Below are 26,921 nucleotides of genomic sequence, written 5' to 3'. Positions count from 1 at the left end.
ATTAGATAATGTCACCATTTCCGATGGTACAAACCAAACACTCTTAGATTGGCAGAATCAAAGAGGGAGATTAATAGAATGAGTTAGTTATCACAGAGCAAAAAGATTGGAAAAGTAAAACATTAAATCCTGGAAGGAAATTTTGTAAAATAAAGAAGTTACTAAGTTTTGTAAACATAGAACTCTTAAACAGAGAATGAATGTTTAATGTACCTAACCTGTAGAAAAAGAAAAAGCCCAACCACAGGCTTTTGGTCCAACAGCAAATACGTGGTAACTTAGTTCTAAGCAATGAAAAAGAAAACACAATAAAAAAGATAAGTGATGGTAGATCCTTAGGGGAAGAAATAAAAACGTGAATTGAAGACACATCACAGAGCAAAAAAGGAGCAGACTTGCCAAGGTTATGGCTTCCTCTGGATTGTGTATTTTGATGGGTATAAACAAAGTATTTTATGATAGGTTTGACTGTTCTTTTGGAGAGAGTGTCCAAGAAGCACAACTAAAAAAAGGAAAGAGGAAATAGTTCAAGCTTTTGAAGAGAAAAGTCAGTTGCAGAAAATAAAGGATTAATGGTGCTTTCCCACAGAAAATGAAACTGCATGAGAATTCTCCATGAAATGTGCTTGTATGGCAATCAGCCAGGATGGAAAAACAGAACATAAGGATGGCAATAGCTACAGAAGACCTTAAATATTTAGTTTCAGGTAAAGGAGAAAATACAAATTTCCCTTAAACTAGATTGTTTCTAAAATGACAATTTCTGCCAAATGATTTATAGCAAGCTAAATTTATACACAGTTTGCTTAGAACATGCATCTTTGATGAGAGAGGTCATTTGGTGACTGTTTCTTAAAGAGATTATGCCAAATTGCTCAATAGACCATAGGATATTTTTAAAATAATTCCCTCAATCTCGGTGCTTGAGACTGTTTCTGTGAGTTATCCATGGATTTTAGGTTAATTTGCTCAAATAAAATGTATTAAATATATACCCTCTTTTGTATCCCCACAAATAGAAACAAAAAAGGACTAGCTTTCTATTTTAATTTTAAAGCTCTCCACCGCAGGGCCTGAAATTAGACTAAATATGCCAAAATATAAACAGAATATATATTTTTTCTTTCGAAGTATTACAATAGGAAATGTGTGTGGAAGAATAAATATATTGATATAGGATTTTCACATTAACACATGAAAAATGAGATATTTTTAAAGTGTGATTACATCAATGATGATACCACATATTTAAAAGAGCGAGTATCTTGAAGTCACTGACTGCTCTCATCTTTTGCTAGAAAAGTTATTATGTAGATATTCTAAATATGCCTAGTTTTCAAAACAATAAAATGGCTATAAGTTTCTTTTTCTTTCACTTATTGCTACATTTCCATTAACGTTTGACTTCTACCTATTTTCATTCCCTGAAGTCATTCACTGCCATGTTACTCATGAACGAGTTCTTATAGCAAATTGTGAAAATAGAGCATAAAGCCAGTATAGGAATTATGGTTGTTGCTTAAGATAATATTTAGTAAAAGATTCCCGTGTGTCAAGGGTTTGACATACTTTGTATTAAACTTCACTGCAGACATTTGAGAGACTATGATTTTTCTTTCCATTTTACAGACTGGGAAATTGTACCTTAGAAAGATTAAGCAGCTTTCTCAAACAAATTCTACTGATAATTGATGAAGTGAGGATTCAAACCAGGTCCTTCTGATTCCAGGGATTGAATTTATAACCATCGCAGGAAGATTTTTTTTTTTTTTGACAAGGTTGTCATGTCCACTCAATTGGGAAAAATAGGCTCTCCAAAAAATGCGAATGGGAGAACTTAATATCTATATGCAAAAAAATGAAGGAGGACCCACTTCTCAAACCAAATACAAAAATTAACTCAAAATAGATCAAGACTGAAATATAAGAACCAGGACTAAAATACTCCTAGGGGAAAACATAAGAAAGTATCTTTAGAATCTTCTGTTAGAAATGGTTTCTTAGACTTTACACCCAAGCACAATCAACAAAAGAAAAAATAAATAAATGGGAAGGGACCTCATCAAAATTAAAATCTTTTGTGCACCAAAGGACTTTATTATGAAATTGAAAAGACAATCTACTCAATGGGCGAATGTATTTGGAAACCATATATCCAGTGAGGGTTTAATATCCAGAATATTAAAAGAAATCCTACAACTCAACAAGAAAAAGACAACCCAATTTAAAAAATGTGCAAAAGACTAGAATAGACATCTATATAAAGAAGATAAACAAATAGCTAAAAAGCACATGAAAAGATGATCAACACCATTAGCTATTAGGGAAATGCAAATCAAAACCACAATGAGGTACCATTTCACAATCACTAATTTCTACTATTAGAAAGGCAGAAAATTACAAGTGTTGCAGAGGATATGGAGAAATAAGAACACTCATTCATTGCTAGTGGGAATGTAAAATGGTTTAGCTGTTGTGAAAGACAGACTGGGGTCGCTCAGAAAGTTAACTATAAAATTACCATATGCACAGGCAATCCCATTTCTAGGTATATAACCAGAAGAATTGAAAGCAGGGATTGGAGACAGATATCTACACACCAATGTTAATAGCAGCATTATTCAAAACTGCCAAAAGATGCAAGCAACCCAAGTGTCCATCTGTAGATAAATGGATAAAGAAAATGTGGTATATGCATGCAATGCAATATTATTCAGCTGCAAAAGGAATGCACTACATATGATAATATGAATGAATCTTGAAATAAGCCAGACACAAAAGGACTATATTGTATGATTTCATTATATAAAATAATTAGAATTAGCAATCTCATAGAGTCAGAATCTGGAGTATAGGTTAACAGGGGCTGTGTTTGGGGTAGAGAATAGGAAGTTAATATTTGGTTCATTCAGAATTTCTATTTGCATTGATTGTAGTTTTTGTAATGAATGGTGGTGATGGTAGCACAGTATTGTGAATATATTTAACAGTACTGAATTATATAGGTGAATGTGGCTAAGAGGGTGAATTGTGGGTTGTATAAATATCAGTAGAATATAAATTTTTAAGATAGCACTGTACAACACAATGAACCCTATTGTGAACAATGAACTACAGTTAATAGGACAATTATAGTTAATAGTATAATTGTAAAAATGTTCTTTCATGAATTGTAGCAAACATATCACACTAATGATAATAATAGGGAAGTATATGGAAAGTCTGTATTTTATTCATGACTTTTCTATAAACCTATAACTTCTAAAACAAACAAATTTAGGTTGAAGATAATCTCCACAATATTCCTAAAGACTGCTAAACTAACAGCCTCAAATAATTCTCAGGACTAATGTAAGTTTCAACAAACCACTTCCACTTTTAGACTCAAGTTCTGCCTAATGGACAGGACAGCTCTAAATTTTCAAGGGTCATTAGAAAGAACGGTTAATTCCATTCATGTTCTGCCTCAACTTCCTCAGAAGATGTTCTAATCCACCTTGTAAGTACCAAACAGTACTAATGTAACTGTTATTAACTGAATAATTTTGAAATATATAGAAAGGTCTTTTTTGGCTATTCTTTGGCAAAACTCCTCCAGTCAAATCTGCATTTATTGAAAAAATTTAATATCAGTCTTTACTTCCAACTACATGGTTAAGTGCTGTATTACCAAAGTATTTGTGTTAAGACCTCTCTGTACTTGAGAAACAAAATATTTTGTTTTATGCTAAATGAATTTTAGTAATCTATGAACTTATATTGGGATGTATATTTCAGTCCAAGAGGCAGGAACACTATCCCATAATTTGGAAATCACACATATATGGTCAGTATAAGGACTTTGAATTCTGTAAATTCCCTAAATTCCCAAAGAAAGAGAAAATGTGGTGGAGTTCTTGCATGGCTCTGTGAAACTTTGTGCATGCCATGTGGTGGGGCAGGGCATAACTGGAAGGAGAAGAAAGAATGTGCGGAAAAAGGGAGAAAGAAAGAGAGAGAGAGAGAGAAAATGGTATATGATTTCCACCCTATTTCTCTTTAAATGTACCTGCTCCAAGCTAATCTTCCAAAGAGGCATTAAATTTCTAAATTCTTGGACCCCAGAAATAGCCCTATAATATATTATGGATAGTTGCTACAATCCAACCTCACACCTTAAAAGATGAAACAGAGTGTAACTAAAAGCTTAATTGGGTTTATAAAGAAATAACACTTGAAATAATTCAATACATTCTCCATTCCATTAAAATGATCAATGAAGAAAATGAGAGAAGAATCTACCTTTAGAAACTGTGATAATGTCAGTGTTTTCAATGCTCTGTCTTGGATCTGTTTGTTTCTAAATCCTCTGTCTACTGAATGACATCCACATGTAGCTATAAATGTCATCATTTTTACAAAGTATCTGATTTGTGATTTAGCCCGAACCAGGATCTTGAAATTCAAATACATAAATCCTCATCCCCACTAAAGACCTCCACCCAGCGAATGTGCTGGCATCTTAATAGCATATGTCAAAAACTTAACTCCTCACTTTTCCCCTTAGACCAAGTTTTAGTCTATTGTTTTATAGGTTCAAAATTAGTCACATACCCTAAGTATTTCCTGGAAATAGAGAAAGAGATTCTTCATGTATGTACACAAACATTACAGTCCCCTGCAGTCACAATGAGCCATTTATGCAATCGTTGTTCCCTTTGGGAGATGCCTATCAATTGTTTGGAGAATCAGAGTTGTTCTTGTCCACCTTAAAATTGGCGATCTGTTTCTTTTGCTTCTTCCTCCAGTGCTACCAAAAGGTCAATCCTCATGGCACAAATGGTGTAAGATATTATGTAGAGGCTAGGAAGTGGTGAGAGGTGTCTTCTTCTCCCGATCCTTTGCCTCACTTGGCCACCAGGGTCCATGGCATATCTCTTCTTGTGCTCAGGGATGAGAGATTCCCCTGGGCCCATACTCAATTATCAAGAGACTCAAAACTATTCCAAGTGACTGTGTTATGGGCAAAAGCCATTTTATTCTCAAAGCCCTGCTTCCTCATCACTTAGTTCCTCCCTCAGCAAATTTCCATCCAGCTTTTCCCACTCACTAAATTAACCTTCATACACATGAAAGGAGATAAACCCCAAATAGAGATTTCAGAGGGGAAAAGCAAAGAGAAGGGTGTTTCTCTTTCATACCCTTTTTACCAATTCTTCAACCATGGCACCACCATAATTCCAGTTACTGAAAATCATAGAGTGGTGACTGTCTGAGATTCCTCCCTTTTCAAAATTCCCCATTTCAATCACTCATTGAATCGATTCAGTAGATCTTATTAGTTTTTTCCAACTCTCTTTCTTCTGAATCTCATAACTATATCCATCAAGCCTTAATTTCTTAGAGTACTTCATTAAATTTTAAGTGATTTCCATATATTCAATCCTTCTTTGTCCACTTGGAATCCATCCTGCTACATGACACCGCAATGATCTTGACTAGTGCACAAATGGATCATATTATTCCTCTTACTAGATTTCCTTCAGTGGCTTCCTATGCCTTCAGTAACATCATCAGAGCCTCCTATTTTATTAAGCTTTTGTTTAACAGTTATTTTTTAAGTTAGGGTCAAGTGAGAAAAAGGTGACAAGATAACACAATTACAAGTGCCAATGAACACTGAATACTAATTGAAATTTCTAGAAATTGAGGTCTTTGAAAATACTATGTTATGGGAGGAAGTCATAGATTTCATTGGTCAGACAGCGTACTTTCCTGGTTGTCACTAAAGGTCACTTGGTTAATTTATAATATGTGTGACTTGTAAGCCATGCGTAGTATTTCTACAACCATAGCCGCCACTCCAGCTTATAAAATGTCAACTTCCTGTTTACCATGGTGTTCTAGTTTGCTAGCTGCCAGAATGTGATATACCAAAAAAGGAACAGCTTTTAAAAGGGGGAATTTAATAAGATGCTGGTTTACAGTTCTAAGGCTGAGAAATTGTCCCAATTACAACCAGTCTATAGAAATGTCCAATCTAAGGCATACAGAGAAAGATACTTTGATTCAAGAAGGCTGATGACATTCAGCATTTCTCTCTCAGCTGGAAGGCACATGGCAAACATGACAGTATCTGCTGGCTTTTTCTCTAGGCCTCTTGCTTCATGAAACTCCCTGGGAGGCATTTTCCTTCTTCATCTCCAAAAGTGTACTCTGTGGTTATCTTGTCATTTTGTTGTGGTTCTGCGATTCTCTCCTCGTTCTCAAAAAGAACTCTCTCCTCTTTTTATAGGATTCCAATAAACTAATCAAGACCCATGTGGAATGGGTAGAGACATGTCTCCATCTAATCAAGTTTAATATCCACAATTGATTGAGTCAATAAGGATTAGAATAATAGGGATTATAAGAAACCGTTGCCCTCACAAGATTAATTAAGATTAAAATGTGGCTTTTTTAGAGTACATAAATCCTTTCAAACCAGCACACATGGTATTAGAACTAATTACTACAAAAACTAAGCTCTAGGCCTTTGCTTCCATCCTGCAGCAACAGCACTTACCTGAACAATGTCTTTCCTGAATGTAGTGTGGGTTTGCTTTGTTGGTAGCAAAAGTTTTACCTCACTTGACTCTATAATTTGACCCATCTTGACATTTAATTGTTCACCTTTCATGTAAGTGATATTTCCAGGATCTTCTTGGCTTTTCCTTTCTTTGGTATTCCCTGTTATATTCTCTTGTGTATCTCTTTCATGGTCTGAAATTCACTCATTATCCTCATTGTTCATCTGGACTCACTATCACATTCACTTATATATACACACATATCTTTGACTTAAAATTAAGAATGATAAAATCTGTTTTCTAGATGAAGAATTTAATATACAAAGCACTTAAGTAGATGAGAGACAGCACTTAAACACCATGTCAATGTGTGTGTGCTCGTGTAATAATCACCAGGCCAGAGTAACTATAATAATTGTCTGACCCGTATGGATATTTGGCAGGGGCTAACTGATCAGGGTCTTTGTCACTAAAATCAGTCAGCCTGTAAAATACAACTTGAGTTATATTACTGAAAAAAAAAAAAAAGCTACATCTAATGAGCAAAGGCTTGATGTAGATCTCCATTGCAGATTCATAGCTGCTGTCCAAGATCTAAGATTCTAGACAGTCAACAGACCTAAGACCTTGAACGAAGGAGAGTCTGAATACTGATGAGAAAGGATTCCCAATAAGTCATGTGTTTCCTAGCCTTCCTCTCCCTCTAAGCCTCCCCCAGGGTTATGCTGCCATTTAACAGGAAATATTTGTACTTGGTTAAGGGAAAGAACAACACAAGGCCTTTTCAGTGTTCACAGATACTGGTGTTAGGCTAACCATAATCTCTGAGCGCCCATAATGCCAAAGTGGTCCACCCTAGGGGCTTATGGAAATCGGAGGATAAATGGAATAAAAGACTGTTTCTCTTTCACAGTTGTAATGAGGACAGTGGTTCCATGAACATATCTTATATTCCTGAATGTATAGTTGAAATATGAATATTTAGCACAGAGTCCTCACATGGTTCCTTGATCCATGGAGTGATGCTTATTATAGTAGGAAGAACCAAAAAGTCCCTAAATTTCTTCTCCTTATAGAAAGAGTAAACTGAAAATAAAATCATTAGGACCATCAAAGAGATTAATGTTGGGTGGGCCGCGGTGGCTCAGCAGACAAGGACGCTTGCCTGCCATGCCAGAGGACCCAGGTTCGATTCCCAGTGCCTGCCTATGTAAAAAAAAAAAAAAAAAAAACAAAATAGATTAATGTTACTATTAGAAATCTGAAAGATAAAGATAAAATAGTGAGGCTTTCTACCACATTACCCCGTAAATTACCTATTTATCCTAAAAAGAAGGCAGCTGGATCCTAGAAGAAAGAAATATGAGTTATAGTAAATGTGATGAGATTGTGACACCAATGGTAGCTGCACTCTGAAAGACATGGTTTTTTTTACTGGTGGTCACATCTGACAGGTGGCTATAGAGAGGATGAATGCATTTTTTTCTGTATAGTGCTATGATATCAGGAACTGCTTATTTACGACTGGCAGGGAAGCAGTATACTTTTAACATTTTGCCTCAGATCTACAACATCTTTAGCACTAGTTTCTGTAATTTAGTCTGGAGAAATTTTGTTCATTTCACCATTCCGGTTCACATCAGGCTAGTTCACTAAACTGATGATATCATGCTGTTTGGACTCAGTGAGCAGGAAGCAGCACATCCATTTAGGTCTTGTGTCTGCCAGAGGATGGGGAAGAATGTCAATGCTTCTGCTAGCAAGCTTTATCATGGAAGAAGTGGTTTGCTTTGTCGTGATGTGCTGTTTGCTTGTTTTTCCAGCAGTGGTGACTGAAAGCCCAGTCTCAATGATTTACATGGGTGTTGAGAGGCAGAGAAGAGGGCATCCCCTTTGCCAGCATATATTATGGCTGAAAAAGTGTGGACCTTGGGTCAATATTTGCAGGGTTGACTTCCTGATTCCTGGATCATGGCAGGAGTGATATTCTCTTTTACCAGAAGTTCAAGCAGAGATTTCCTGATTCCCAACTTTCTGATCATGATAGAAATTATGGCTTGCCTTATGAATCAGTTTTGTGTTTTACTCCAGAAGTCATTTCTGGAAGCCTGCTTTTCTGTGCCTTATAAATGTTCAGTAAGAACCTGATTTACCATACTAAATCCCTTTCCTGTCACCTGCCATTAAACTTTAATGACTATAAGATATGGATATATAATTCAAACATATATATTAAGAGTAAGAGCAGGGCTGTGATTGTGTTTGGATGGGATTATGTACAAATTCTTCTTTTTCAATCAGGTTTATAGCTTTTTGGTATTTTCTTCTCTGCTCTTGCTTCTCTGTGTGTTTCTCAGAGAGCTATGCATAATTAACACCAGGGAATTGGAACTATCTTAATTCATCACTAAACTAAAACCTGATAAACTCAAATGCACAATATGGATAAAAATTCACTCAAACATGTGGTTTAAGTGCCCTTTTCCTTCTTTCCAAACCTAAGTCATGGAATTTTATCATTCTATGTCTCCATGATAAAAAAATATGTATGACTGGCCATCACATGTGTATATAAATATAAAAAGCTAGAAGAAACTACCATGGTCAGATATTACAGGTTCTATCACTGCAGACTAGAAATGTGGAACTAGAATAAAGGGAAACACTTATGGGTAAAGGATCTTTTTAAAGATTGGTTCCTGTCCCCATTAGTAATCATGATCTAATCAATATCCTCAAAGCATAATCAATCCAATTAGTTTCCATTCCTCTTCCTTGGGGGATAGTGTAAGAAGATAAAGAGAGCTAAAACTTTCTTCCTCTATGATATGAAGCAGTTAGATAATATAGTATAAATACTCTAATGAAGTGTTCAAATAAATTAAAAAACTTACAGCAAATTGTGAAGGGTGGTTATTGGTCATGGTAGAAATTTATAAAGTGTGAATATAGGCTTGATCTAGTTCTTGTTTTTGTTGGTTGGTTAATACCCCAGGCAGGTTTTTATTAGGGAGAGTCAATTTTCATCCAGTGTAATTTTCCTCATTTTAAACTCTAAGAAGTAAATGTCATTTTTATTTTCTAGACAAGAATATCCATAACTTATCTGGACATTACAGTTGTTTTTTTTAAATTTAGATAAGGAAGATAGATAAATGTACTCAGTAGTAAACATACTTACTGGTTCCATATTATTGAAAAATAGATGTGCAAAACGTATATTCTTCCTGCAGGTGTGGTCTTAGACTGCTGAGAAGTTATGAGTGTCAGAGGAATTTGATTAAACAGAAAACTGCTAATGGATATTGTTATTTGGATGAGAAGCCAAAGCTGTACTTGATTATTTTAAGGTTAAATAAATCATAGAAATGTAGTTTTCTTAATTGATTGATATGAACTTCTATAGGCAACTTCTTTACATAATTGATGTGTACTTAACTTTGCTTTATACATAAATCATAATCTTGGAGAAACAAGAAGAAAATCCATGCTTTCTTCCCACGCTTTAACTCGTGGGTTAAAAGATTTAACTCGTGGGTTAAAAGATTGATCCAAGAGTTGAAACACCATTCACATCCATTAGAATGGTTGCTATTACAAAAACTGAAAATAACAAGTTTTGGGGAGGATACTGAGAAATACAACACTCATTCATTGCTGGTGGCAAGGTAAAATGGTGTAGCTGTTGTGGAAGACAGCTTGGCAGTTCTCCAAAAAGTTAAGTATAGTATTAACATATGACGTGGCAATCCTACTACGAGGTAATAAACAAAAAATTGAAAGCAGAAACTCAAATAATTTGCACACAGATGTTCATAGTGGCTTTATTCACAGTTTCCAAAAGAGAAATCAACCCAAGTGTCCATCAACTAATGAATGGATAAGCAAAATGTGGTACATACATACAATGAAATATCATTCAGTCGTAAAAGAAACGAAGTTTTGATTCATTTGTGACAACTTTGATGAATCTTGAAGACAACATGTTCAATGAAATAAGCTAGACACAAAAGGCGAATATTGTATAATTTCACTGATTTGAAACAATTAGGTTAAGGAAACTCATAGAGTCAGAATCTACAATATGGTTTACCAGGGAGTGGGGAAGGGAATAGGGAATGGGGAATTAAGGCTTAAAATGTACTAGGTTACTATTTGAAATGATAGAAATGCTTTGGTAATGGATTGTGGTGATTACACCACAGCATTGTGAATGCTGTTAGCAGCACTAAAATATATACCTGAATATGATTAAAAGGGGAAATGTTAGGCTGCATATATTGTAACACAATAAAGATTAGGGAAAAAAACATGGAACTACACTACACAAACTGAACTCTGAATTAAACCATGGACTTTAATTAATAGCACAATTATAAAAATGCATTATCAATGATAACAAATGCTCCTCACCAGTGCAAATATTGATGATGGGGGGGTGCATGGAAATCCTGTATTTTATGCCTGATTATTCTCTAAACCTACAACTTCTCTAATTAAAAAAAAAAGTGAGAAAGAAAAATGAAAAAACAAAAGTGTGGAATTAAATTTGAAGGAGTTTGTGCTTTTCTGATCAAGTGGAGACTGAAAATGATGATATTTGAACTTCCTCGTTCTTCCTTCTTATCTTTGTTACCAAATCTGGTCTTTGAATGGAGAAAGAAAACAAGTAATAGATTTTTGAGAACTGCAGTGTGTTAAATTGGCTAACATGCCAATGTGTTTACAGGCAAGGAAACATTTGTAAAGAAAATGGGATTCAGATCAGGACAAGAATAATAGCATGAGGAATGTACGTTTGATTTTGTTATTACACATTTGCAAAGCATCATATATAAATAAATTTGGTTCACAAGATATTTCGCCAAGCTCTATTTGTCGTTTCTACTTTACTGATGAAGCTAGGGAAATTGGCAGTGAGGATTTTTTGTAACTTCAGACATAACCTTTCCCCTTTCATTTCTTCAGTTTTTATACTGGATAGGTTTATGGCACTTTTTCAGCCAAATATCATATTGCACAATTAAGTGCAGGGCCTTTTTCTTAAAAATATATTAAATAGGGCGGGCCGCGGTGGCTCAGCGGGCAAGAGTGCTTGCCTGCCATGCCGGAGGACCTCGGTTCGATTCCCGGCCCCAGCCCATGTAAAAAACAAACAAACAAACAAAATATAATAAAACAAGAAAATGTTTCCCTTTCTTCCTCCCTTCCTTCCTTCCATCCTTCCTTCCTTCTCTCTGTCTTTCCTTCCCTTCCTTCCTCTCTCTTTAAAAAAAAAAAAAAAAAATATATATATATTAAATAATGCCTCTTGGGGGTGTGGAGTCTCAAAATGTCACAACTTCCTATATATATATATATAAAAGATCATTTAAAATATTTTTAACTACAAATATGGTGAACTTGTTGCCATAGACTTTTCCCAAATGTATAGCATGTAGTTGATGTGTCTCTTTTATTTCCTTTAAGGTCATGGAACACTGTGAAATTAATTTAGCAGGAAAATTTCCATTTATTCAAGAAGCTACCTTACGTACCTTAAATTTTCCGTTTCATAGTCTGATACAACAGCTGTTTGTTTGAGACATTTTTCTCTCTTAAAGTAAACATAACAAACTATTTTTTATGAAGTGGGTTAAGAAGTGACCCACCATTTTTGACAGGTCATAATTTTACATGACTAATGTTGGAAGTGAAATCTATGATTGCTTACTCAATATATTGGTAGTTTGAAACCACAAAATGATTAACATTTCCCATATCAAGCATCTTATAATCCAATCTTGGGAAAACATTAGGATGATATTTAAATATACAGTACTTTATTATTTAGGTTCTGTCTAAAGGGACAATTTATTAGAGGTTATTTGCCAGTAATATGAAGCCATAGAATTTGGTAACTGAATTCCTTAAATTAATTAATCTCATCCTTTTTAGTCTAGCTGATTGGATTATGTAGAAATACCATAATTTATTATGGAGACCAAAATTATTTACAACATTTCTGGTCAGGGGAGAGATAAGGCATAAAATAGTTTTATGTCTTTCCAAAGACATACACTTTTTAATAAAAAAAAAATTTCACATTATGATATAAGGGCCATAGGAGACATTGCTGGTGTCCAATCCAAATCTTAGCTACTGGGGGAAACCCTTCCTTTAGTTGCTTTGAATACTAGGTGCTAACACCTCACAGCTGTTTCCTGGACAATTGTTCAAAGAGGAATGCATAAGAGGACTCAGATCATCAGCTAAATTCCATACTTACCCTCCCAGCCTTAGGCACAGCCTGTAGTTAACGACTGATTCCTCTGGGTTGCAGTAGGGCCAGATCCTGAGTGGTCAACTCTGGTGCAATTCATGCTGCAGAGTTCTCTGTGAAATCAGGCTAGCACTTTCCTCTGTCCTATTCTTTTCTGCTTACTTCCTTCTTCTTGTGCATACTCTGTCCATAAACCATGTGTACCAAATCCATGTTTCAGGCTTTGCCTCTAGGGAATCTAGTTTGCAAAAATGGGCTGCATCCATTATAACTGCAAATAAGTATAAAATTTGTTCACAATATCTGGCTTTGAATGTAAAATTATTTTTAAAGCAGAATTAGTGAATTGAAAATAATTAGATGGTGTCTATATACAAAACAGACTTGTCTGCTTTCCCTAGAATGATTTTCACTAACCCAGGAAAATAAAACACTCATTTGTGTTCTGACATTGCTCTTTCTTTCCATAAAGCAAAGAATACTGAATATGCGGGCCTATTTAATGTTTGTTTCCAAAGACACCATTATGAAAACCCAAAACCAAGATGTAAAACACTTTTAGAAGTAGTCTATCACTCATTCTTTATTCCTGATCTGTACTGAAATAACACCTTTTTTAAAATGATAACAATGCCAAAAATGAATTTTCTTCATCTAAACTTTGATCTTACCTCTTATAAGGCACAAATATTACTCTTAAAAGACAGAGGTCTATAAACCATAATACAGAGAAATTTAAGAACATAAAGAAATTATGCCCACAACATCCTTGGAAGTTCTTTATACATCTCTTGTTTGAAATTTTAGTGACATGAAAGGAATCTCACCACTACTTTATTAAGAGTTTTATGGTAAAGAAAATGGATTTGGAGTCAGTTCAGAAATTTCATCCTGGTTCTGCATCTTTTACATATGAGATCATGACCACGTTAACTGTGCGCCTCACTTTTTTAAATAATCACAATGAGGAAAATAGAATCTATGGTAGAATGTGTAATGGTTATCAAATATATCAATGTCTTAATCCCTAGGAATGTGAATATTACCTTATATGGTAAAAATGATATCTGCAGATATGATTAAATTAAAGACCTTGAGTTGGGAAGATTATCTCGAGTGCTCCTTGTGGGTTCTGTATGTAATCGCAAGTAGATTTACAAATTCCTCTTGTACAAATGGAGGGGAAGACAATGTGATGACAGAAGTAGATAGAATGCTGTGCTTGAGGGGAAGGGAAGACAAACTAAGGGATCTAAGAAGCCACGAGAAGCTGAGAAGGGAAAGGAAACAAGCTTCCTGCCTCACAGCCTCCAGAAGAAACCAGCCTCACTGACAGCTTGACGTTAGCCCAGGGAAACTGATTGCAGGCTTCTGAGTTCCTGAGTCTTTATAAGACTATAAGATAAAGTTTTATGTTTAAGCTACTAAATTTGTGGTAATTTGTTACTGAGGCAACAAGAAACCAATACAGTATCCAACTATTTTTAAATTAGGCTTAAATAAAGCAATGCTCAAGGGCAGTGTTTGGGATAGTGTCTTAGTTTGCTAGGGCTACTGTTACAAATCCTGCAGACTTGTTAACAATAGGCTTAAGTACCAAGAATTTATCATCTCACTCTTTGGGAAGTTAGAAATCCAAAATCAAGATGTTAGCAAGACCATGCTTTCTGTGTAGTCTGTAGCACTCTGTTGGCAATTCATACCCCAGTCTTTGCTTCTCTCATATGGCCACTGCCTCTCTCCCTGTTTGCATCCTCCTGTTTTCTACTGCTGTGTTCAAATTTCCTCTGCTTATAATGAATCCAGTCAGATTGGATTAAGGCCCAACTTGATTCAGCTTGGCCTCCCTTAACTAATAATATTTATACATATAGATTCTCATCCATAGGACAGGGATTTACTGTTTGCTAAACCTGACAGAATGCAAAATACAAGAAATGAAATGGTTTTTTAAAAGGGAATTTATTCGGTTGCAAGTTTGCAGTTCTAAGGCTGTGAAAATGTTCAAACTAAGGTCTCCAGGGAAAGCTATCTTGGCTCAAGAAAGGCCAATGGGCCTGGAACACCTCTGTCAGCTGGGAAGGCTGGCATCTGCTGGGGTACTTGGTTTCTTATTTCAAACAGCTTCCCCAGGGGTGTTTTCTTTCTTCATCACCAAATGTCTGGGTCTTGTGTTGGCTCTGAAGCATTTTCCAAAATGGTTCCATCTTAAAGGACTTCAGTAAGCAACACTACCTTGAATGGGTAGAGACACAACTCAATGGAAACCACCTAATCAAAATGTCCCACCCACAATTGGGTGGGTCATATCTCCATGGAAACAACTTAATCAAAAAGATCCCACCCAACAATATTAAATGAGGGTTAAAGAACATGGCTTTTCTGGGGTACACAATAGTTTCAAACCAGCACAAAAAGTTTAGTACTTGTGGGGAACACGATTAATCAATAGCATAGTTAACACTCTCATTAAATATTAGAGGGGAAAGTTGACAATTCACTCGTGTGACAGAAGTTCAGAAATCTGGTAACATTTCCCACGGCTTCCCTATGAAAGATTTTTCAAGATGAACCTTCTGGCACCCTTTCTCATAACGTGATTTCCACAGTGTTTCCTATATCAGCTTCTGTTTCGAAGTATGTTTGACTTCATTCAAAACTATATTCACTCTGGGCATAGTTTTTTTCAAAATAATTGTTGCAATGTTAAAATTACATGATAACCAAAATAGAGACAGAGTCTTACTTAAGCGTTTTTTTTTTTTAAATAAGGAAAATGTTTTGTAAACCAGGTCTATGTGCTGGGTGATGCTTGGAGTGGATATATAAATGCAACACAATGATAAAATAAAAAGCAAAAGAAAATAGTAAAAGTTCTTACAATTTAATACTTATAAAAGTTGTCAATAAGCTTGCTTCTACCCTGCAGTAGCAGTCAATATAAGCTCTGATACATAAACAATTGTTGGGTTTTATGATTTTATGATATGCTCAAACTTGCAAAATTTTAAAACTATAGACATCAAACCATATATGCATGAAACTTAATGAAACACACTGATGCTTCAGACATTCACAAAGAGTGGAACAGAGAAATACTACAGAACGGAATAGAGTTTACTGTGTTGGCCATCCCAATTTTACAAATGTGAATTTCTCAGTATTTCATGTACATTAGAAAACTATCCAATCTCTGAATAACTTTTTGAATGGAGTATGGAATAGAATTACAATGTGATAAGTACCATAATTATATATTATATTAATTACAAGCATTCTGGGAATGCTACCTGCCCCACCATATACTTTGAGCTATATTTTTCTGAGGTTGAAAAAAAATAGTTAACATAAGTTTAAATAGTCACAATTTTTTTTTCAATTTGTAACTGATTTTTTTTCTTTTGTAGCTAAAAGACAAAAAAAAGACATATTACAACAAAGACAAAAGTCTTCACAATTGAATACAGAAAATGTTAAGAAAAATGCACAATCAGCTACTCAGATTTCTTCCAAATATTTGTTTTAAATTATTTACCAGAGCCTCTAGTTACTTGAAGACTCAAAACAGTTCTCCTACAAAATAAATTTACCTTAATGTAATCATTACCCATATCCATTGGTCTATTCTTGTTTAGCTGTATAAAAGGGACAGGAATCAGTTTTATTAATTAATATAGTAAGAACAATTTGGTAATAATGGATATTAAAAATGAATAATGAGGGCAAACCACAGTGGCTCAGCAGGCAAAGTACTCATTCGCCATTCTGGAGACCCGGGTTCAATACCTGGTGCCTGCTCATGCAAAAAAAAAAAAATAATAATAATAATGAATAATATGAATTCAATTCACTGTGAATTTATCTTTCCTAGCTAAAATTAGAGTCTAAAGTGGTACTAGTTGTTAACAAAATAAATCAAAACCCAAACAACTGAAGTAACTGATGACTCTATATAAATCAATGATACATTTTTTAGTTTAATGAAGTAAGGGGAAGGAAGAAAAAATAATTTAAGTATCCAGAGTGAAAAAAAAAAACACAGAAAACAGAGAAGCCTCAATTAATGTAAATTTTGGGTTATCTGAATACAAAAAATCTAACCCTATAGAATTTGAATAAAATGATATTGTACAATAACCGATATTGTGCTCTAAAATGTCAGTTCTGAACAAATGCATTTTCTCAACTGCTATTTTATGAATGCTTTAACTCTTTCCAGAAAGTTATCATCAGAGACAATTCTTAATGTATTTTGTAAACATTGAAATTTGCATATTGTATTCTTTTGTAATGCTTTATTGTGAATTTTGAAGAGCTTTATATTTTCTTTATAATAGATTTCTTTTATATGTTTAATTGAATTGTAAAATAAAAACTTTCTCTTTTATCTACCTTTACTCTTTCTTGTGAGATTCGGTAGAATGCTGTAATTTGGATAGATTGCCAAAGAAATTTATCTTGCTAGAGAGAGAGAGAGCACCACTCCAGATGACCTTGGGGTTGCTCAGTAATTCTAGTCAGGGAGGGATATCAGCAAAACCACAAAGATTAGGGCTTGTGTAACTATCTAGAAAGGAATCAGCTGAATGAAAGAAGACCAGAAGGCTAGAGGGGAAACCAGACAGCATATGCTTAACCCAGGTACATAGTAGATACTTCCACGAAAAACTAAACTACGAAACAGAAAAGCTAACTCCCCTTTTTCGCATGTCAGGGAAAAGCGTAATGATGAATAGCTCGTGTGAGTTAGCTCACTATTAGCGCATGAATTCATTTTTCTTATCAAATAAGTTGAGATCAGAATACTAGTTAGTTTGTGCAAAAGTTTACTGATTATCACTACTTAATATAGACAATAAAATTTGAATTCATAGCCAATTTGTTACAGGTTATATATTGTTTTTATTAAGTCGTAGTTATATATTTTTCTGATCAAGTGAAACAGAGCATCCACACAATAAAATAGTAACTAGATGGTAAAATAAAACGCATGATACAATTAAGGAAACGCAACAAAATTATGTTTTAAAGGTGCTAGGGGCCAGTGCTATTACTCTGGACCTCACAAAAACTTTCTATTCTGATCAGTCAAGTCTGAGTTACAGCATGCTGTTCCTCTGACAGAATCAAAGAGGTTGAGTTTACATTTGTCAAAAAAAAAATATATATATATGTATATAAATATATGTAAAGATATATAAATACTCAAAGAACTGAAAACTATTGATATTGACTGCCACAATATACAAAAGTCAAAGTGTTTTTTTTTTTTTTCTATTAACCTCTTCTTTACTGAAAAACACTAATAAAAGACTATGGCCTAAAAAAAAAAAAAGAGGTCAGGCAATGGTGGCTTAGTGGCAGAGTTCTTGTCTGCCATGCCAGAGACTCGGGTTTGATTCCCGGTGCCTGCCCACGATGTGAAGATGGTGTGGGTTGCTTTTTAATACAGATAAAATAGACAAAGTGAGCAGATCTGCCCCCTTTATTGGTGGTAGGATACACTGTCATTTCCTTGAATAATGAGTCAAACTGAATTAATCCATCTTAATAGTTCTTCATCTATTTAGCAATTATCATACCTCTAGATTCAGTGGTACCAAGATATGAAAACATGAATAACAATTAGAATCTAATTTGTAGTAATAAAATGCTTAGTAATCCACACTTAACCCTGGAAGTTAATGTTCATAGGTTGCAAAATGTTTTAAGTATCCAGAGAGGGACAAAGGTAAGAAAAAATCAAATTTGCTACCTGAAATCATTCTAATATTTATTCTGTGACATGATGAGTGTTTAAATACCTCAAAAATGACAAATCACATTATAAACCTGGTGTATATTACAGGTTTCATTTAAAAATACACAAGAATGTATAGATTATCCAAGAAAAGTGAGTTAGGAAACCTTATAAACAAGTTACATATGAGCACTCATTCCTACTTAACAAATAAAGGAGGATAATTTGCATTCTCTGTTCATCTAGCTCAGTGTGTGCTTGGGCCTGTTTTAGCAGTGGCAGTCATCTGAGGAGAACCATATAGATGAAATATTTACTCTGGCATAGATTTGGTTCCACATTCAGATTTTTTTCCAGATGGGCTATCTCCATGTGCACAAAAATCTGTCCCTTAATTTACTTACTGAAATTAGGGACGATCTCTTCAGGAGCTTTTGGACAGTAAGAGAGTCAGCAGAAATAGAAGTGGCTATCTGTAAGTTCTTTTCTCCTTCTCATTTCCTTCATAGTGCCTGAATATTTGCAAAGGGTTACCTTGTTTTACAACCAAATTGTGACAAATGCAGCTCCAGAATAAATTTTCTCTGCACATGGCCATTATATCAGCCCTGGTCCTCTGTTTTTTCAAGAATTCTTGAGAAGCCATCAAAACATATGCATGAATTGTTAAGAAGCAGCAAATAACCAAATGAGTGCTCCTAGTTGATTAAGATTAATGTCTTTATTTTAGGCCTTTTGAAAAAGAATTTTTGCAGGGAAAATGAAAGCAGCATCTGATTTGGGATGCTAGACTGACTGTCCCCAGAGTGTGTCAAGCCCTATAAAAAATATTGACAAGTCTAACATATTAATACTGCTATCCAAAATGATAAGTTAAATTTTAAAAAGACCATAATTCTATAAAATAATTTATATTTAGATAATAAGCAATTACTATAGGGAATATTGCACTTAATTTAGGGATGTGAGGTTAGTTTGGATTGGGTTTTGGGGTAGAGAGAATAATGGCTACCCAAAGACATCAAAGTCCTAATCCCTAGAACCTGTGAATATGTTAAGTTGTATGATGAGGGACCATTAGAGTTGCAAATGGAATAAAGGAATATCTAGTTGACCTTAAAATAATAATAAGAAGAGATCAGAGAGAGATTTGGAGTTAGTATGCTGCTGGATTTGAAGATGAAGAAAGGTACCATGAGCCAAATAATGTAGTCAGACTCTATGAGTTTGAAAAAGTCAAACGATTCTCCCCCACAGATTCCAGAAGGAATGCAGCTCTACAAACACCTTGATTTCAGCTTAGTGAGACCCACTGAATAGTGTCAATTCAAACACGTTTCCTATGAAGACGTGTTCAACTCCTCACCCCCAGTCCTGTGGATGGGGACTCAATTGTAAGTAGGATCTTTGAAGACATTATTCATTAAGATGAGGACAAAGTGAATCAGGATGGGCCTTAACCCAGTGACTGGAGTCCTTATAAGCAGAGGAAATTTGGAAATGTCAGAAGACAGACACAGAGAGAGAGATGGCTGGATGATGGAGGTAGAGATTGAGCTATGGATTGCTGGCAACCTTCCTGCAGAATGCTACTGACTTCAGAAAAAAACATGATCCTTCTGTTGCCTTGATTTGGACTTCTAGCCTACAAAATTATGAGGCAATAAATTCCTGTTGTTTAAGTCAACCAAACTGTGGTATTTGCTACAGCAGCCATGGCAAACTAAGACATTTCCTTTCATTTAATATTGAAAATTGAATGAGGCAATACATGTAAGTAGCTTAGCATCATGACTGGGACACAGTGTTCAAAAACTAATATGTATTTACTCTACTGCTGTTATGATTTTCTGTTTGGTAGATATTAAGACCCACTTGCTTCATGGTGCAACTTCATAGAAGAGAGTTGAAATGATTGCCTGGAACTAGGCTGTCAATGAGAACAGTTGCCTTGCCTTTGTTTTTTGATAATTGTATCCTTGGGTATAAAACCAAGCCTGATCCATAAAAGTTGCTCAATGACAATTTTTGAATGAATTATTGAATAATATGTGGACTTTCTTTTCTCTCATGATTTTAACTACTATGTATATAATTCAGTAAGTTGGAAGTCAAGGAATATCTCTGGCTGAAATGAGTTTGATTCTACCTACCTCACCATCTTGTATAGAGTACAGTGAGATCATTTCATCTAGAAAACTTAAATTAGCGCTAGAGTATTTAACTTAACGTACTCACACTCAAGTGTTCTGGTTTGGTTTTGCTTTTAACATGGGGTTCATGAATCCATTACTATGGTACCCATGTTTGGATGTGCAGAAGTCTTTTGATTCTCTAAAACTGTGAGGGAAATTTTATGTTCACATGATTTTTTTGGTGAAGAGCCTGAAGTTTTCATCAGTTTGTTAAAGAGATTATTTACAACCACATACTGTCCCACTTGGTTGAGCCAGTTAATCCAATGACCATGTTCAGGAAGTTAGAAGCTCTCGACATTGGACCCATGGAGAAAGGAAAGAAGGAAGAAAGGGAGGGAGAGGGAGGAAGGGTCCGAAGCACAGAGGGACTGATGCAGAGTGACACTATCATAGAAGGGAGGAAACAATGTTCCAAGTAAGTTAATTACTTATTCTTTTATAAAATAATTTATTGCTTCCACACTTTTGTAAGAATTTGTTCCTAGAAATCCTGAGTGCAAAATATATAGAACTCTGAATGCAATATTCTCACTAATATGCTTTAAGCCTGAAAAGTTACAACTTAGAGTTAATCATTTTTTGATTTATGCTTTTAATATACTTACAGCTTAGCATGCAGTTTTATGATGAGATAGCCCAATTTAATTTATGTGAGATATATGAGAGAACATTCTATTCTGATTCAAGTACCAAAGATTAATTTCATGGAGTAGGAAGCACAAAGTTTAAATAATCAAGACTTGGAAAGGAAGACATAATAAGAAAAAACACACCATCAATAAATACATAATGTGTATATGCAAAAAGTTAGTATTATATTCCATTACAGAATGGAAACTGAAATCTTGTGCTATTCTTGAAAAGTAATGGAATTATTATTAACTAGAAGAAGAGGTCCTATTATTCAAATACTACAGTAAAATTTAACGGGTCATTATGGTCTCTGCCTTTGATTTTGTGTCAGATTCTTTTTTCCTCTTTTCTTCCTATTAATTTTTTTTTCCTTTTCACTGTTAAAATCTTATACTAGAAGTCTAGGATTTCATACTCCTCTCTTGTTTGGGAAGTAAAGTAAGCTATAAAGCATTGCTATGCAAAAGAGTTTTCCTTAATTTAATTTTCTTTTTCTTAGAACACATTCAGTAATTAGATTAGTGGACTGTTATGCCCTGCAATAAGTATATAACTACATGGCTTAGCTGAAATTGTTTTGACAACAAATTTGTCAAACTAGGATGCAATTAAATTGAATTTATTTCAACACCAGACTCTTGGATGGTGGAATATTTACCCCCTAGTAATTTCCTTGCATAAATTTAGTGCCTAAATCATTTGAGTAGGATCACGAGAAATTCATCATTTCCTCCAGAAGAGGTGGCTTGAACTGTGTGGTAAAATTGTGCCTTAATTATTTAGCCCCAGATGTCTCTCCAATATGGATGCCTTCTCTCGGTGACTCGTAGATACACAGCTCAGAACACACTCTGGCAGAAGTCAGAACCTCAGAACAGCACGTGGCTGTTAATCTCTAGTATTCCCACTGAAATTGCAGGGCTAAAATACAATTCTAGAGCTTCTTAAGCATACAAACTTGAAAATAGTTATTGAAAAGCATTTCTTTTTATGGTATTACCGGAAATGCAGCGAGCAATGTTGCTCCCACAGGCATGTCTGCACTAAAAGAAATAGAGGACTCCAGTACATTAAACAACCACAACCAAGATCACCTGAAGACAATTCACATGGTTATATTTCTGAATGTGTAAATATTTTAATTTTCTAAGTTAGAAAATGTGGAGAATTGAAGAAATTGAGGTTTATTATTCTGAGTTTTTTGAATTCTCTGAATATAGTACATATAATAAAATCTTATTAATATGAACTTAAGCCATGTGATAATTTAATCACTCAGTGGTCTAGTATCAGCTTTGCTTCTTGACTGGAATAAAGTTTTTAAAGCTGTGCTATATAACAAAATAGTTGTAAAAATTGACAAAAATATACATAATTTATTTAAGGAAAGACACTGATATTAAGTTTTCTAAAACATTCTTTTTCATAAAGCTTGTATAAATTATTGCATGCTGTCTGCTGATCAGAGATTATGCATTTTTAATAAAACAGGCCTTATGGACTCCAATATAGATGCATTTCATTTTTATTTTGTCACTTAAATTACTCTTTTAAGACAATTCCATAGTTAAAGCTGACAATTTCCTAAAAGTCTTTTTTTAATAAGACATTATTTTAAGAGATAGTAAACCAAAACTATCTTTAAATAAAATACAGTTGGTTATTTATAAAATTTAAGATCTCATTTAAGTGTTTATTTCTCTGGCTCTACTGGATTTAGGTGCCTTTTCTTAATGATACTACATGGACGTTTTAATTAAGTGTAGTTTGAGGACTTAATTTCTTAAGAAAAATATAATTTAGAGAAAAGAAAGAATTACATATAATTTCCCAGGTAATAATTAATCTATTTAATATATAATATGCCACATCATGACATTGTATTTGATAAACGTCCTCAGAGAGTAGACATAGTATGCTTACTGTGATCACTATCAATATTAAATTAGAAAGACTGTATAAGCTCTTAATTGGAATGCATCAGAGGAATGTTTCAGGTTACTCTCACTTTATCTATTTAAAATACTTGTTTTATCTCCTGACTTACACACGATGCATTTTATGGTAGAATATATTAACAAATATGGGTCATTTCCAGTATCCAGGCTTCTATACTAATCAAAGATTTCTAATCCTTGTAAAAATCATTTTTATAGATCTATCATTAATGTTTTTCCATAATCATACTTATTTCTAATTCTAACAACTATTACACAAAATGTGTCAAAATTTTTAAAAAAATAAAGTTATATTTTTCTTAAGTGGGATATACTGAAGTGTACTATAAGTGAAGATCTTCCGTAAAATGCTTTCTGAGGCTTTTTGGGAAAAGATTTCATCATTTGACTATGACTAGGAAAAAGATACTGTGTTGATGGCTGCCTGAAGAACAATCCTGTTTTTACATCTCCGCCTCCAACTTCATTACTAAATAAAATATCAAAGTTGTTTTAGTTTTCCTCCCTACACTCCTCGCTTCCCACCCTCATCCAAACTGTGGAAAGTGTCTTTGGCAAAAGCAACTGTATTATTTGCCATGGCCCAACCTACAGTTTCCTGGAAAACCTAGGGAGTGCCCTGGGTACCATCTTAGTCTCTATAAAGGTTTTTCTCAGTAAGCTTATTTTCTTAGAAATTTAAGGCCTCTGGATTGATTCTAGGCCAAATAAGTCCTGGAACCAAAGGTACAATCTCTCTGAGAACAACACCCAGGTTCAGTCCTCTATCCCATTAGGTCAATATCCCACTTCCAGCAAGAGCAAGTTAAAATGGTCTTTGTCTAGATAGCCCTGAAGATTGAGAGAAAGATCAGACAAGAGGGAGGAGGCATAACTGAGAAATTAGGATTTAACAAATGACTGTGACTGCTGACTTATTGTATATATATAGAGAGAGATTTCTTTTTAGGGTCAGGTGTTTTAGAATAGCCAGAAGGAAATACAGGTTGTCGAACTGCAATCCAATAGCCCTGATCTTTGATGATGTTTGCGTAGCTATATTATTGCAAGAAGAAAAAAAAAAAGTCAGTTACTCATGTCTGGATGGATCTACTTCAGGAAGTTTCGTTTTGTTCCACTGATAACTATATCTGTCAAAACTACACTGTCTTATTAACCTACTTGGGTAGATTGCAGAACTAGTAATCAATAAGACAGATGGGTAAGTGGTATGGGATGCTTGGAGTATCCTTTTTTCTTTTAATTTGGTTTTCTAGAGCAATGCAAATGTTCTTAAAATGATCCTGGTGATGAAAAACACTGTTATGTGATGATATTATGAACCATTGATTTTATACTTTGGATGGATTTTATGGTGTGTAAAGATATTTCACTAAAAATACATAAAAAGAAGAAAAAGAACAACTGTATTGAAAGATCTTTGCCTGGTGACCTGAATATAAAAACGTATGCTGTCTTGAGAATGGTTTCATAATTTTCTGTTTTTATTCCAAAAGTAAAAAATGGGTAATATTTATAATTCCAAAAATGATGCTCTATTATTTTAGGCAAATTATCACATCAGCAACATAATGAAAACAAATCCATTATTTTTTTTGTCTTTATGACTTTCCATATTTAAATATTTTTACAGTGTGTACTATAGAATCAGTGAACATTGTTATCATTGTCACGTACTAAAGAGAATATAAAAAATAGAAAACATGTTGCTAGTGGTTTGAATTGAAAGTAAAAAGAAATACTAACAAAGAATTGATTTTTCTGAATAATTACTATTGAAATTATGTTGGACTTACATCAGGCAGAAATCAACTAGGTTTTCTCACTCAATAGGTTTCTTGAATGGAAATGAGGATAATAATTTGGGAGGGGGAGCTTCAATAATTGTTTTCTGCTCATTATGAATGCCCCATCTATATAGCCTAAAATATTTATCTTCTACACAGGTGGTAAATTTAATCGTCTATAGTTTGATGGAATTTTTATCTCATTGCTTTTTCTTAATTTGCAGTGAAGCACTGATAAGGTAAAATTGGATACCAGTACAATGCCATCCTTTAATGAAGTTTTTATCCTATTTTTCTGACTTTATTTTTGTGAATTAAAAGTTTTTCTTGAGGGATCAATATCCATAGCACACTCTCTCTAAAAATGTGTCTATCAATAGCATTAACATTCTACTTCAAAACATGCAAGTGCCTTTCATTGCTATTTTCAAAATGGTCATTTAATTAGTTTTACTACCTTCTTAAATATAATTTTCTCTACGCATGATTATGGCAGTTGTAGATGTAAAAAGTGCCATACAGCTTTGCTTTATCCATAATCTTATCAATACCTTAATCTTGTTTTACCACTCCATTTTGATTCTTTTGATCATTTAAATTCATGACACTTTAAGATAGGTTTCAAATGTAATCACATAGATGTTGATTTAGATCTTTAATAATAAGTTAGATCAAACAAAGAAAAGAATGGATTGAAAAAGCAGAATCCACAGTTGATAAAACAAATGAACCTTATCCAAAGAAGCTATCATCAATAATGATTATGTTGATACCCCAATTCCTTTGTGAAACCTCTATGTTTCCATAATTTGGTGGTTCCTAACTTTGAATCCTTTTTAAAATGCCATTTCTCATATTCCTTACTGGGATCTTAATGCATTTGATTCTAACTCATGGACACTGGCTTTATCATTTTCTTCAGCTTTACTCATAACTAGATTTGACATTTCCTTGCTCTTTCTCTGGTGATGACTTCTCTTTTATACAACCCAGCTTTGAGCACCCTTCTTCTTTTTGGGTTTCTTCCTTCCTAACTTGTTTTCTCCTCCTCTGTCACTGTTGTTTTATTTTTTTCCTTCCCATGATTTAATTGGGGGGAGGTGGGGTAATGAAGTGAAGGGGAAAGGACAGCGTGTGATATGAGAGAGGTGGATGTGGTGTTGAATTAAGAAAAGAAAAATTCTTTATTAAGCTAAAATCATATCTAAATTGCAAGTCAACATGTGTATTTATTTTACAATTTACTCTACTTTGAATTTTAGTTCTTTTTCCAAACCTGATATTCATAAAGGGGATAAAACATGATCATGATATATTTTAAAAATGTGTTCTATTTCTTGGGGCTTTCTCTGTATTTCTGCAGATGATCAAGGAAAGTAATTTTAAATATAATCTGTAAATTCTTAAAAGATAATATGTTAATAAAGAAGCATTTAGAAAAACAGTTGTTCTAGTCAGAATTCTTTTGGTTTCAAGTGACAGAAACTCCAATAAACTAAATGAAGCAGAAAAATGACATTTATTGTAAAGATCCTGTAATGACTCGTAGATTTAATGACTGATAAGCAGGAACCATCAAGAATTCAGGAATTTCAGTGTCTGGAACTATAGGCTATGTATCATCAAAATTCTCCACCCCTCTACAAATTTTCCTTCTGTCTCTGATTCCATCCTTCTCTACTGCAGTTGAACCTTCTCTATTGCTCTCTCCACACACTAATGCACCATATCCCAGGAAAGGACTTTGATTGACCTAGATTGGATTGTAAAGTAATTAATTCCTCAAACCATGAGT

Source organism: Tamandua tetradactyla, chromosome 19 (genome assembly GCF_023851605.1).
Source record: "Tamandua tetradactyla isolate mTamTet1 chromosome 19, mTamTet1.pri, whole genome shotgun sequence".
NCBI lineage: Eukaryota > Metazoa > Chordata > Mammalia > Pilosa > Myrmecophagidae > Tamandua > Tamandua tetradactyla.
The sequence above is the reverse complement of the archived record's forward strand: the minus strand, read 5'-3'. Positions refer to the sequence as shown.